Source organism: Ptychodera flava, chromosome 8, assembly GCF_041260155.1.
Source record: "Ptychodera flava strain L36383 chromosome 8, AS_Pfla_20210202, whole genome shotgun sequence".
NCBI classification, from domain to species: domain Eukaryota; kingdom Metazoa; phylum Hemichordata; class Enteropneusta; family Ptychoderidae; genus Ptychodera; species Ptychodera flava.
This window is the reverse complement of record NC_091935.1, coordinates 22272009-22284729: the sequence shown is the minus strand read 5'-3', so window position 1 is coordinate 22284729 and position 12721 is coordinate 22272009. Positions and strand designations below refer to the sequence as shown.

The 12721-nt window shown below is 38.1% G+C and overlaps 1 protein-coding gene across 1 annotated transcript in view; it reads left to right on the top strand.

Moving 5' to 3' along the window:
- Positions 1-5160: 5160 nt before the first annotated feature.
- LOC139138792 (uncharacterized) overlaps positions 5161-12721 on the top strand; it is a 50927-nt gene continuing 43366 nt past the window's right edge. The window contains 2 exon segments of the mRNA XM_070707324.1: positions 5161-5279; positions 6927-7080. The gene's annotated coding sequence lies outside the window, so the exon portion shown is untranslated.

Below are 12721 nucleotides of genomic sequence, written 5' to 3'. Positions count from 1 at the left end.
CCATTTCCTTTCCTTTCCCCCTATGTCTTTGAAACCGATTTTACGTAGGAGAAATAAAGAAGTCTTTAATATTCGATGATATCCAAACCAATCTTTTTAAAGATAGCCTTTCGATTGCAAAGGGAGAGTTGATATGAATGAATGATCATTTATTAAGTATATAAGGCCGAAAGCTAATATGAAACCGAAGGCTGAAACACGTTTCTCCGAAAAGCGGAAAGTGCGCATGCCCATCAGTACTCCTCAAAGAATCTTGATAGTGAACGGAGTAATCCTAAAGTTCGTGCTGCCCTCTGCGGACGTAGCGACCAATGAGGTAAGTATCACTGAATCGTCCGTTGTGACGTCAGATTTAGGCAGAACGAAACTGATGATGGGCCAATTAGCTGCATCTGTGCCTATAGCTCAAAGTCCTTGCAGGAAGAGGGCAAAATAATTTCCTATCTTGACGTCGTGAAAGTGTTCATGAAGCAGAGCGTGTCTGACGGTTACGGGGAAATCTGAGTCACAACTGAAGGAACAAATTTCCAATTTTAAGAGAAGAAAAAAAATCCTGTTCAACGGGCCATATTTTTTCAAATTGGGGTAGGTAGGTCGGTAATTTTTTCTTTTCTTTTTTTTTTCAGAGTTACTTTGCAGAATGTCTTTTGAACTGATTTCCCCCTCATATTGAGTAGTGCCATACTGTACGAAATAGATTTAACAATGTCGCTCTGTATTCACGTTTTTCTGACAGATCCATACACTGGATAGTATTAACAAGTTGACACAGGTTTTTCGTGTCTCAACAGCTACCTTGCCATCACTTATGCAGCTTGCACATATTGGATGACAGCAAGCAGAACATTTCACTATCAACCCCCGTGATCTAGTATTCAGTCATATAGTGAGAAATCTTCTGCACCACAGAATAAATAGCACGCTATCGTCTGCACAGTAGTGTGGCTCGGTAGCAGGCAATTTCTCTTGTATTTGCACATCGCAATAGTTCTCTCACGATTACATGTATGATACACTGGACTGATTCGGAGGCAAAAACGGCAAACGTGTGCTGTAGATCAAATCTGTGTCGGTCGGTCGGGTCAGCTGAACATATACTTTTTCTCACTCCTTTAAACGGGATAAAAATTAACTCGATCTCAATAGTGTTTTATTTTGGATTGTTTACGGCATTCTAGATATAATTTCGATGCAAAGTGCAGTGAAATGTTAAATATAGTAATTGGAAAATCTTGTAATGTGATTTAATATGCCTGTGATGTCATACACTTTGTTCAAGTCGGTGAATTTTTAAAAAAATATAATCATTTAAAACATTTTCTCTAGTGTCTCTTCCCTTTCATACAAACCTATTTGAGATTTGGCAGCCAAGGTCAGGTTCTGCTGCACAACACTGGGGAACCTGTCATATTACAAAACACCTTTCTAGTTACATATTTAAAACAACTCCTTCGAGAGAATAACCAGTGTAAATCTGAGCTCTCTTTCCGAGAAGAAAAAAGGACAACAAGACGGCGCACGTCAAACCAAATTGAACTATTTTCCGTTAGCTCAGCTGGTAGAGCATCCGAACTGAATTCGGGGGACGTGGGTTCAAGTCCTACACGAGTCATTTTTCAAGCCCCAAAAATTTGCAGTGTAGAGACACTCAAATATATATATATATATATATATATATATATATATATATATATATATATATATATATATATATATACATATATATGTATATATATATATATCCTTCGTAAAGACTTTTTAGTTAAAACCTCACCAAAAGGGGCAGACATCTTGCATGGGATCCAACAAGTTCTATAAAAATACTTAAAACTAAAACCAGACTTGAACAATAAACCGAATGAAGATAATAACACTCATTAAAAACAATTTATCAATATTTTCCGTTGAAAAAATGTTCTAGTTGAATTCTACAATCTCTAACTTTGGGGGCGTCATTCATGTTGAAGACTTTCCGGTGGTGAATTGCAAACCCTGGAAGCACGTATCATTAACAATCTCGGACAAGATTCCGCATGAAACTGATAGACTTGGCCGTTGCCATTTTCTCTAAACAATCGATCCGGAGGTCAGCAGTGAAGTAAAAAAAGACATACAGGGCATACAACAGTCACTGATAAATAGTTAAATGGCTAGGGCCAATGTGAGCCATAAAAATATGACATTCGTGAAGGTTACGTCGTAAGGAAGCCGTCATTATTTATGGCCTGGGGGGGTCGGAGGAAGCTGAGGGGGGTCACTCAAAAATCGAAAGCTACAAGGGGGTTGTTCAAAATGGAGAACAAGAAAGGGGGGCCTCCTCAATTTTTTAGATATGTACTGAGGCATTTAGTGGAGTTACGAATTAATACAACAATAATAGTAAAGATATGTATATTCATACCCGGTATTTGTGTACACACACACAACACACACACACACACACACACACACATGTTATATATATATATATATATATATATATATATATATATATATATATATATATATCATAATACAAGTGTTGTATATATATATATATATATATATATATATATATATATATATATATATATATATATATATATATATCATAATACAGGTGGTTTCAAGTAGAAACTAAAATCTCATTACACTATGTGTTTCACGTTATTGTGATCTTCAGACGAGAATGATCAGCTATTCGACGTGGCAAGCCTTATGTTAGAGGCTAGTACTGAGTACATTTTTCAGTATTTCCTGATTAAAGATTGATATACTTGCCTGATCATTAATGAGAAACGTCTGCTTTCTATATTCTACATTGTATAGGTTGCCGATAGGGAATAATTATAATGTATAAAGCAAGCTAATTCTGATTCTATAAAGTTTAAAACAGTGCAATGCCTTGACAACAAACCCATCTTTTATTGCAGGAAAATAATAATAAATAATAAATGTGAATAAATGTATGTCTGTCGCTATTTTTTCGTTTTCAAAAAATGTAATTGAAATCAGTGAACTGGTTTTGGAATGCTGTCTCAGATTTCTGTTCCTTTGAGTTTTTTATACGAAAAAAATCTGAAAAAAATACTCCCCAAGTGCCACCAAACATCACCATTTTAATCTCTATTTTTCAAAAGCTCCAATGGCAGGAGGGGGACACCCCCTCCTGACCTCCCCCCGCGACCGCTTATGCAGTCGCTTGTGGTGCTTTCGCACCACATCTTCCCCCCTCTTGTAAAAAAATCCTACGAAGAACACTGCATGTCATCAGAGCACTGGATACAGACCTGTACATCAGCCCCTGTCACAGCAATGGAACCTCTTTCCGACGCAGACCTGTACCACAGGGTTTAATTACCCTGTACCACAGGGTTTAATTTCACAGGGTCTGTGAAATCGAGAAAAAGGGGTACTTGTCCAAAAACCTGGCCTAAGAGAGGTTTGAAATATCCCGAGAAATATCTATCAGACACTCAAACTTTCACCGAAAGTTTCATTGTGCGTTTCCTATGTCTTTATCTGGTCTAAAACTGTGATTCGAAATCCCGTTCGGGACTCACCCTTCGATTACGATCCCTGGTCTCCCCTAAATAGGTTGGTTTGTTCTGGCTATTTAATCTGTTGTGCATGTTTAAAATTTTATAAGTCTGACACTCCTGTTCCTAAGTTAATAGTTTCTTTCAGACTCTGATGTGTTAATATATGTGAAAACAATATCATAATTCAGCATTGACCTGACTCTAATATTACGTCTCCCTCTCCTGGATTTTGTAAGTAAGGGGGTATTTTTGGTGGTATTTTCTCACATATTTCTCAAAATAAGGGGGTCTTTTTTGTTGAACAATCCCAGATTAGGGGTATCTTGAAATTTTGTGGAACGAGCATGGATGCCCATGCTCTCTGAGAGTGTCACCACCGGGGCCCCCAGTCGCTTGGTTTGTCTCGCCAGAGCACTTACTTCCTGGCCGATTGGGAGCACTTTCATGGATTTACCTTTATATGGTGAGAGAAAGTAGGTCTCCCTTTTTTTATATAGGCCTATGACCAAAAAAGTACAGTGAACGTTTGGCTGAACTCATGATATTTGTGACTTCTTGTTCGCCATCATTATATGACACTCGGAATGGGCGGCACTATATCTCTCAAGTCCCGTTTTCAGTGCAACGGTATTTTCAAATCCCCCAATGTCCCCTCACGGTTTGAGCCCCTCTCCCGCTTAAAATCCCCCTCCAGAGGCGTGTGAACACAGCCTATAAAGATCTTACTTCTGTTACTTGTAAAGGTTCTCGCTCCTGTGAAGTCTATCGTTCTTGTCCGAAGCCCCTGCTCGTGTATGAGCCCCTCCACTGATTTCAGAGGATTTTTGAACATACAGTAATCCGTACCTACCCTAGTTTAACTCAAACACCAAAGGTTACATATAGGAGAATATCAGTGATGGGTCGTGACAGAAATGGTAGACAGAATATTAATTAATTGTGTTTCCATGCCAATGGGAGCAGTTCACCAATCATCGGCGTGTTAACTTGTCCCTTAGACTGTCCTGACGCATGGAATGAGACCCATCCCAGAAATGCGGGCATGAACTGACCCACTCCGCCACACCATACGTGAGGGTATGGAGGAGCTAGAAACGAAGGGCGGTTTTCTCGCTCCGGTGGCCGTCACATTGCTGTAAGCTCACAAACCAACCCCCGCCACCCCAACCGAACAGAGGAGTCGCAATTAATACAGAATACGTTTCACCGTGTGAATTTTTAGGCAATTATGGTCAACACCAACGTAATGTTCTGCATACCCGAGAAATTCATGAGTCAGCATTATAATGCCATGTCATCGATGTTTGTAATAGGCGGAATAGTCTACACCATGCATTGAAGTTATTCAGTTGCTACACAACTTCCGCGCAGTATCTAGGAAGCGCCTACCGTGTTTGGGAGGGCGCAAAGCATTCGTTGGTATTAATTTAAATTTAAAAAAAAGAATGTTTCCCCCAAGAATTTAGGTCTGATACCGTAAACACTATAGTTTTCCAGCCAGATGGGTTTAAATTATTGAAATCGCGGGGTTCAACTCCTTCACACGAGCTTTATTACATGCTCTCTCCCTCTGTTTGTTCAAACCTAACACCCCCACAGTCGAAATGGAACAGTAAACCGATATATATAACAGGTCGGGATTCACAGGGTCATCCATGTCTACAGCAAGGATTAAGAGGAGGTTCGGCGTTTGGCAAAGCAAGCGGTAATTTATCTAACCAACTTGCAGGAATCAGCTTGACACCCCCCATATGTCAGGTAAGGTCGAGAGACAATTTTGCTGACTTGTCTAAAAAAAACTACTTCCTGTCTAGATTTTTCGCAATGAGTTTGTGCACTTCTACACCTGTGTTGTACTAAAGAATGATAACACAGGGACAAGGGCAGTGTCATTGTGAACATATATTAACCTTAATGTACACCTTGCTAAACTGGCAGCAGTTACTGGCTGCCCTAGCAACGCGTTCACCCCAAGATGGAGGCCTACGCGACAGTCTGCTCCGGTGCTCCATGAGTTTACTCTGTATATACCCACGGTTGGAGCAAGGCTTATACCTCGCACGCACGTCTGCTACAACACGCTACGCCTCTCACCACCGCGTAACCGCTGGCAACATTTCAACGCACACACCTGCACCGTGGAGGTAGATGGGGACGTATGTCTGCACGTATAGCTATGACCCTGGCTGGTCATGAGCTCGAGATCTACAGCTCCTAATTCTCTGTTTATTACCCCGACGGTCCGGCCGGACAAGGTGGTTCTGCACAGACAAGGAGTGTCTGTGGTTTCCGGCACTGAGGTATAACAACGATAGGGTGATAAAGAGTGTACCATAGCCCGAATAAAGATCAAATAATAGGTGGTCACCGGTGTAACATTCTGCATATTTGCACTGATTCGTTTGACCTAATAGCTGCAACATTACACTGTAATCACCACGGTGACAGATTTGACAGATATCAGTTTATTTATGAAAGAAGCAACAAAACGAACATCCCACAGAACCTGAATCTCAGATGTTGATGGACTCTTCACAGTTCTGCGCCGATAGAATGCTAAATTTTTAACGTCTGGTTTTTTTTGGGGGGTTTTTTGGGGGGGCGCCTGGCTAATCACCTGCCATTACTGTTTCAAAGCTGAGGAAGACTCGATACCGGCTATTCTTCATAAACCACGATCACTCCACTAGTTGCATAGGAAAATAGAACTAGAGAAATAACATTCTTAAAAATTGCTTGCGGAAAACGTCACATTTTTTTCGAGCTGTCATTGTTTTTGTGTTTTTTTGGGGGGTTTTGTTGTTTGTTTTTGTTTTTTGTCGTGTGACTTGCTCGGGTCATAGTCTCTCCAGCCAGTCTGATCTGTACACTGGCAAACTGCGGTACTAATTAGCAGCAGAAGAAAGGGCTTGTGGTGAGCTATATAAAGTTGCCTGTGGCATTTACGGGGTCTCTTGATGACGTCAGACTTGTATTATTGATATGCAAAGGTAAATATTTGTCTGCAAATTTCGACGAGACTTTTGGAAAATAAACCTTACAGGGTTGCATGAAAATGGTACTTTTATACCAGTGATGATCTGAATGAAACTATAAAAACTATATGCCAAATGATGCGATGACAAGCTGCGGCGATAAAGACATTTTAACCAAGAGAAAAAGCCAAGGTCCGGATGTCCGTCGACAACAGCAAATGTCAAGCGAGCGTTGCTACATCATACATGGCAAACCATTCGCAATCAGCGCTGTTGCCACAGAATTTTAGAACTGCATGTCCCTATACCCCTGGTATAGATACATCTCGTAGACATTCGAAAGGTTTACGCAATTATTTTATTTGTATGGTGTAAAACTTCTCCTTTTTTCACATCATCTCTATTTTTGTTTCGTTTTCGGTTTGTACAGGCTTCCCTCTCCTGTACAAGAAGCTCCGTCTGAAAGCGTGGACAACCCAGCGAAGGTTTCTCGGAAAAGTTGGCTCAACAGCTGAAATTTCCTTCACCCAGAAATCTGGTCATACTCTGTTCTCATTTACCCCAGAGAAGTACTACAGTAACTGGTAAGCATTTCACGATGTTGGTGTTTTATTACATGCCTCGATGTGTGCAATGATTGAATAGGAACATCCGGGGAGTTAGTGGGCCGTGTGAACGATGTACTGACCGGTTTCCACTGTCACCCGGTCCGGTGAAGCCGTTCGACGTTTACGACCTCAAAGTAGATTTAAAATATCCATGCGCACACTGCTATTTTTACTTTCGGTAAAATTTGTTTGATGCTGGTCGCATACTTAAATGCTAAAATACTAAATACCATATAGTGTTAACTTCTAAGAGGCATGTTATAAAAATATTATTGCCTGAATATATGGATTTATGTGCCCCTGCAGCAGGAGACAATTTGCCCTCCTCTTGTCGGGCAAATTGTCACCTGCTCTAGATCTCTTGCACATAAACCCATACATTCAGGCAATAATATATAGTGGCATCTAGTGCAATAAAATCTGTGACCATGGCAACAGTAAACATAACTGGTAGAGCAATGCTTTAATGCCAATGGCCACAATGCCCAGGTTCCATCTTTCCAACCAGCTACCGTGAATCAAGTGTCAAATGTTATCCAATGCTTATCAAAATGCTTACATCTACATGAAACAATGTTTTGTTATCTCTCCAAGGTGAGGTGTAAACTGACTCCACATGATTACTGTATATAAAGGGCAGAGTGCATGTCTACTGTCTTGGTATTATACAATATTCCTTGTAGAACAATGTGTCAGATATCTGGCTACGGTGATGCATTGCCAGATATCTTCCTGAGGACACAAATTTCTAGACTTCATTTTTGTGTGTGTGTTACATGCAGTGAAGGTCTGGCTGCTACATTGATTAACCACTGTCCAACTAAGCTATTGTGTGAACTAACATCATGCTGTACATTTATGTTCATTTGCACCTACTCTTGAGAGGACAAATGAATAAAGCCGGTAAAACAATTGGTTCAGTAGAGATCACTTCCCTCAGGGAATACATACCCATGATAGCATGTTATTAAAAGAATTTTACAATTATCCTAATTGAACAATAATATTATTATTATATTATTATAATTACTATTGTTATCATGCAGAACTATTGAAACCAAGGGTCTTATCCAATCAGCGGTCTTGCTGCCTAAGATAATCTTACCTGGCATTGTGGTGCTATTTTTATCTCCAGTATGGACCAATCAAAATCTGGGGGCAGTGTTTCTGGTGATCTGCAAAGTCAGATCACCACAAAGCGTACAACCAATGGCAGTATAAGGCAACTTAAAGAAAATTCTTTGTTTGCCGTCCTTGGATTTTTGAAAATTCTACCAGCCAGCCAGGGAAAAAAACAACAGACAAAAAATACAATTGTATTAACATAAGTCTAATTTTAATTTGGTTTCTTTTAGAAAAACAATATTTTATTTGGAATAGTGTTCACATTGTGTTTGTTTTCTTACCGTAATTTTCTCTGAAAACCTATGAGGACGCAGACGGCAAGCAAAGAATTTTATTTGAAGAACCTAGTTGTCAAAAAATTGAACATTCAAAAACGCAAAGGTCGCCATTGCTGCAAAGCGGAGTTCATTGTAGTCATTGTAATCAGCTGCCCAGCTTGCTTCTTTGTACTTAAGATATATATATATATATATATATATATATATATATATATATATATATATATATATATATATATATATATATATATATACTGTAGTCATTCTGTCACACACACACACACACACACACACACACACATATATATATATATATATATATATATATATATATATATATATATATATATATATATATATATTATATATATATATTCAGAGGCGGCTCTGAAGCCTATACGAAACAAATTTGTAGTGGAAATGTAATTTTTTAGATTAATCATTATCTTGATCAATTCAGTTGTATATATATATATATATATATATATATATATATATATATATATATATATATATATATATATATATATATATATATCTGCCTGCTAGTTTCTAATGTGACAGAACGACTACAGTATCACATTACAGTACCCCATGACAGTAGTAACAACCCAGAGACTAATGGAAGACTCCCCAGACTTCTGTTGTTTTTTTCATTGAACATTAATATTTTAGCAGAAGTTGAATGAAATGCCGTTGTTGGCGCATCAATGAAGTTATATTCATTCATTAATTCATTCATGCATTGAACTAGTAGTCCTTTGTAGAATGTTGACTCAGTGTATGTTGTTGAATGAATGAATGTTCATGGGGAGACCGGTCCTGGTAAAGAAGTTTACTCCCAAGTCTGTTTGGGGGATATACAGTACTGTTACCCTGAGGTCATGGCAATCATATTAATATAGTTTTGCTTTGATCAAAAGTGTTTTTTCAAAGCTTTCATTCAACAGGTTGTGTATGTCTTTCCTTACTGAAGACATTTCAGCCATAGTCTTCATCAAGAGTGATGATAAACGTATTATCTTTTGTTCGAGTTCCATTTTTAGATTTTAATTTCCACATATTTTGATACGGCTTTGACGCAAAGTAATTAGCCCTCTATGGGCAGTGGCCTGTGACAGTAAATTCATCAGTTCATAATGAGATTAATCTAGAGTGGGCAGATAATTAATGGTCTCAAAGAAGAGATGAATTTTTTGTGAGACTCACGGTGACGGAGAATATGTTATTTACACGACTTTCTAGCGTGTTCATTTCTACCCGCAGGCCAAATTGACTGTCTGTCAGTTAAATTTCAGGGAAATTACTTTAAATTACTTAGCTGTAATATTCTGTCTTAGAATGTAGCTGGCATTTTCAGGTTCTGCAAACCTCATCACTTACAGTCGGACTGGATATAGGCAATACAAAAAGGTATACAGGGCCTATGGACTGAAGTGCTTCACCCTTTGAGTGCCAAAGTCAATTTTTGTCACCTTTAGAAAATATGCTCCTGTCAATTTTTTTCAGATTTTTGTCAAAATTTTGATAACAAACTGTAGCCAATGAAATGTGATGTCCGTTTGGTCCAAAATTATCAAAAAATCACAGAAAAATTCATAAAAATTGGTAAAAATGTTGCACTAAAATTTTGTTGGGAACATTTACAGCACTCAAAGGGTTAAATATGCCATATTTTATGTCAAGTGTCCTGTATTTTATATTCCTGCGGCCCTTTATGAAAATCTGCTATTTAGTTTATCGTCATGTCCTGTGACGTGTTCCCTCTCCTACCTGCCACTCCAATACCGCTGTTTTTGTCATCATATGCAAACAAAGCTTCAAGTCTTCAATTATGTTTAAGGTAATTAATTATGCTCAAAAATGTGGTAAATTTTGAAAAATTTTCCCTCTCACGGAGGGGATAATCACTCCCTGTGACTCTCACAAGCTGGCAAACCAAACTCATTTTGTCTCTTTTTTGCTGCCAAGTTATCGTAAAAAAACCTGCATTTCAATTATACCACTTATTAGGCAAAAAAAATTGTTTCTGGTCCTTGATGTTAAGCAAAAGTGATACGGGTGTGCAGATTTTTTCTTTCTTTCTTTTTTACTCCTAACAATGCTGGTTTGGCACTATTGATGCAACAGTTGTTGTCTTTTATCACTGGCTACATAATACTTCCATTTTCTTTCTAGCATTTTTGGACATGCAAACAGGGATATTAAGGATGCATGGCTGTACTGATGAGTATGTAACCAAAAAAAAGACATGACGCGCAGGTTAAATCTGAAATGACATGTGCGATAACCAGAAACAATCTTTTTTCTGGCCTTATGTACAGTTGTTTTGGTGAGCAGAACTCACATAAGTTTACGTTATTTCTGGTGGTCGTGTACTTCTGCTTTTTTACAAGAAAAGGTGATGAGCATGTTGCTAGCTGGGCTGCCCCATCTTCAGATAGAAGATATAATCTATATCTAGGATGAGGGACTTCTAAGTTTAATGATTGATCAAGGTTGTTGGGTTGGGGGGTGAAGAAATCAGAGTGAATTTCCCAGATATCGAGCTCCCCTTCCCTCCCTTTACAGAGGGACAGCTTTGGTGACCCCAATTACCTAGTACATGTGTTTTGTATGGTAAAGACAAACCAAAAAAACATTATACTAGCTGGTCAAGGGTCAAACCTTTAGCATACTTTTTTCCAGGAATAATGATAAGTTATCAGTTATGGGTATGTTATATATTATTGTAAATATTGTATCCATGGTCCTTAGCCTGGCCCCTCCCCTCCCCCCCCCCCCCCCCCCCCCCCTTTCATTTCATGGTCACCCTTCAGGTGTGCAAGAGAATGGGATGAAGGTGTTTGCAGAAATTGGGCTGCTTTGGCAATAAGCTCTTGCTAACTACTCCATGAAACAAAAGCATTTCAACTGTTAAAAAAAAAAATAAACATTGACTGCTGTATTTGCTGCTAAGCACTTGTAAGAGGATTTATAAAGTCCAACTCCAGACTTGTTTGATCAAAGATGGTCAACTATCAGTATTGATTATTGGATTTGAATCCAGGGTAAAGCATGACACAGCTCTTCTTTGCCAGGGTAACTGCCAAAGGTCAATCGCTCTTCTACAGTGCTCTTTAACTGTATGAATGCTTTGATTTTTCCCACCAAAATTTTAGTGCAACACTTCGCTCAATTTTTCTGAATTTTTCTGTAATTTTTTGATGATTTTGGACCAAATGGACATAACTTTCCATTGGCTACAGTTTTTGATCAAAATTTTGGGAAAAAATCTGAACAAAAATTGTCTGGATCTGAAGGATTGTCTCGGTTATATTTTGTATAGGCAGCAAAAATTGGCACTCTAAGGGAGAAGTATTTGTATATTGGTTGCACAATTAAATGGTTCGCCATGTAGCAAGTAGTTATCACTTTCAATGGTAATTCTGCGGTTCATGAGCTGGTTCGACTCGACTGATAAAAAATGATGCGGGCCAATCAATTATATTAAAAGTTCCATTCGATGTAACAATTATTTAGTTTCCATTACTTTCGTTCTGTGTGTGAAATACACTCTGCAGCTCTCAAGATAACACCAAAACGCTCAGTGTTCAACTCATCAATTTAACTTCCACATATGGAATTCACCAATGTTATTGTTGGAAACTAAGCTTTTAATCCAGACTAGAATTGATAAGTCAACAACAATTGTATATTCTATATGGCGTAAATTGTGTTTGTAATATCGACACTTTTTATCAAAACATACATCGGGAAAAAGAATAATAGTATGTATTTTGTTTTAATGCATAAAAACAATGAAAATATTTTCAAAAGTATAGCTATTGACCCCATCATGTGAGGAAACATCTTAAATGTTCTATAGGAATGACATAAGAGGACTGGAAGTGAGACATATCTATTATGGAAGTTCTGTTCAAGTCATCAAATTTGCACTTTCACTTCCCACATTCTGTTTCTCAGCATTTACTTCCCAAATTATGTCATCGTAGCACGTCATCTCATATCGTGAATAAGTTGCAGTTTTTAATTTGAAAATGATATGTTATAAGCATTGTGGGTGAAAACAGATCAGCTGGAGTAATTTGAAATTTTGAATAATTAATTATTCTTCAGTAATCATCATTTAATTTCCCTTATTGTTTTTTTTTTCCCCCACACTTGATTGATCCCATTCAAGGAAAGATCACAATTGCTGAAATACATACCTG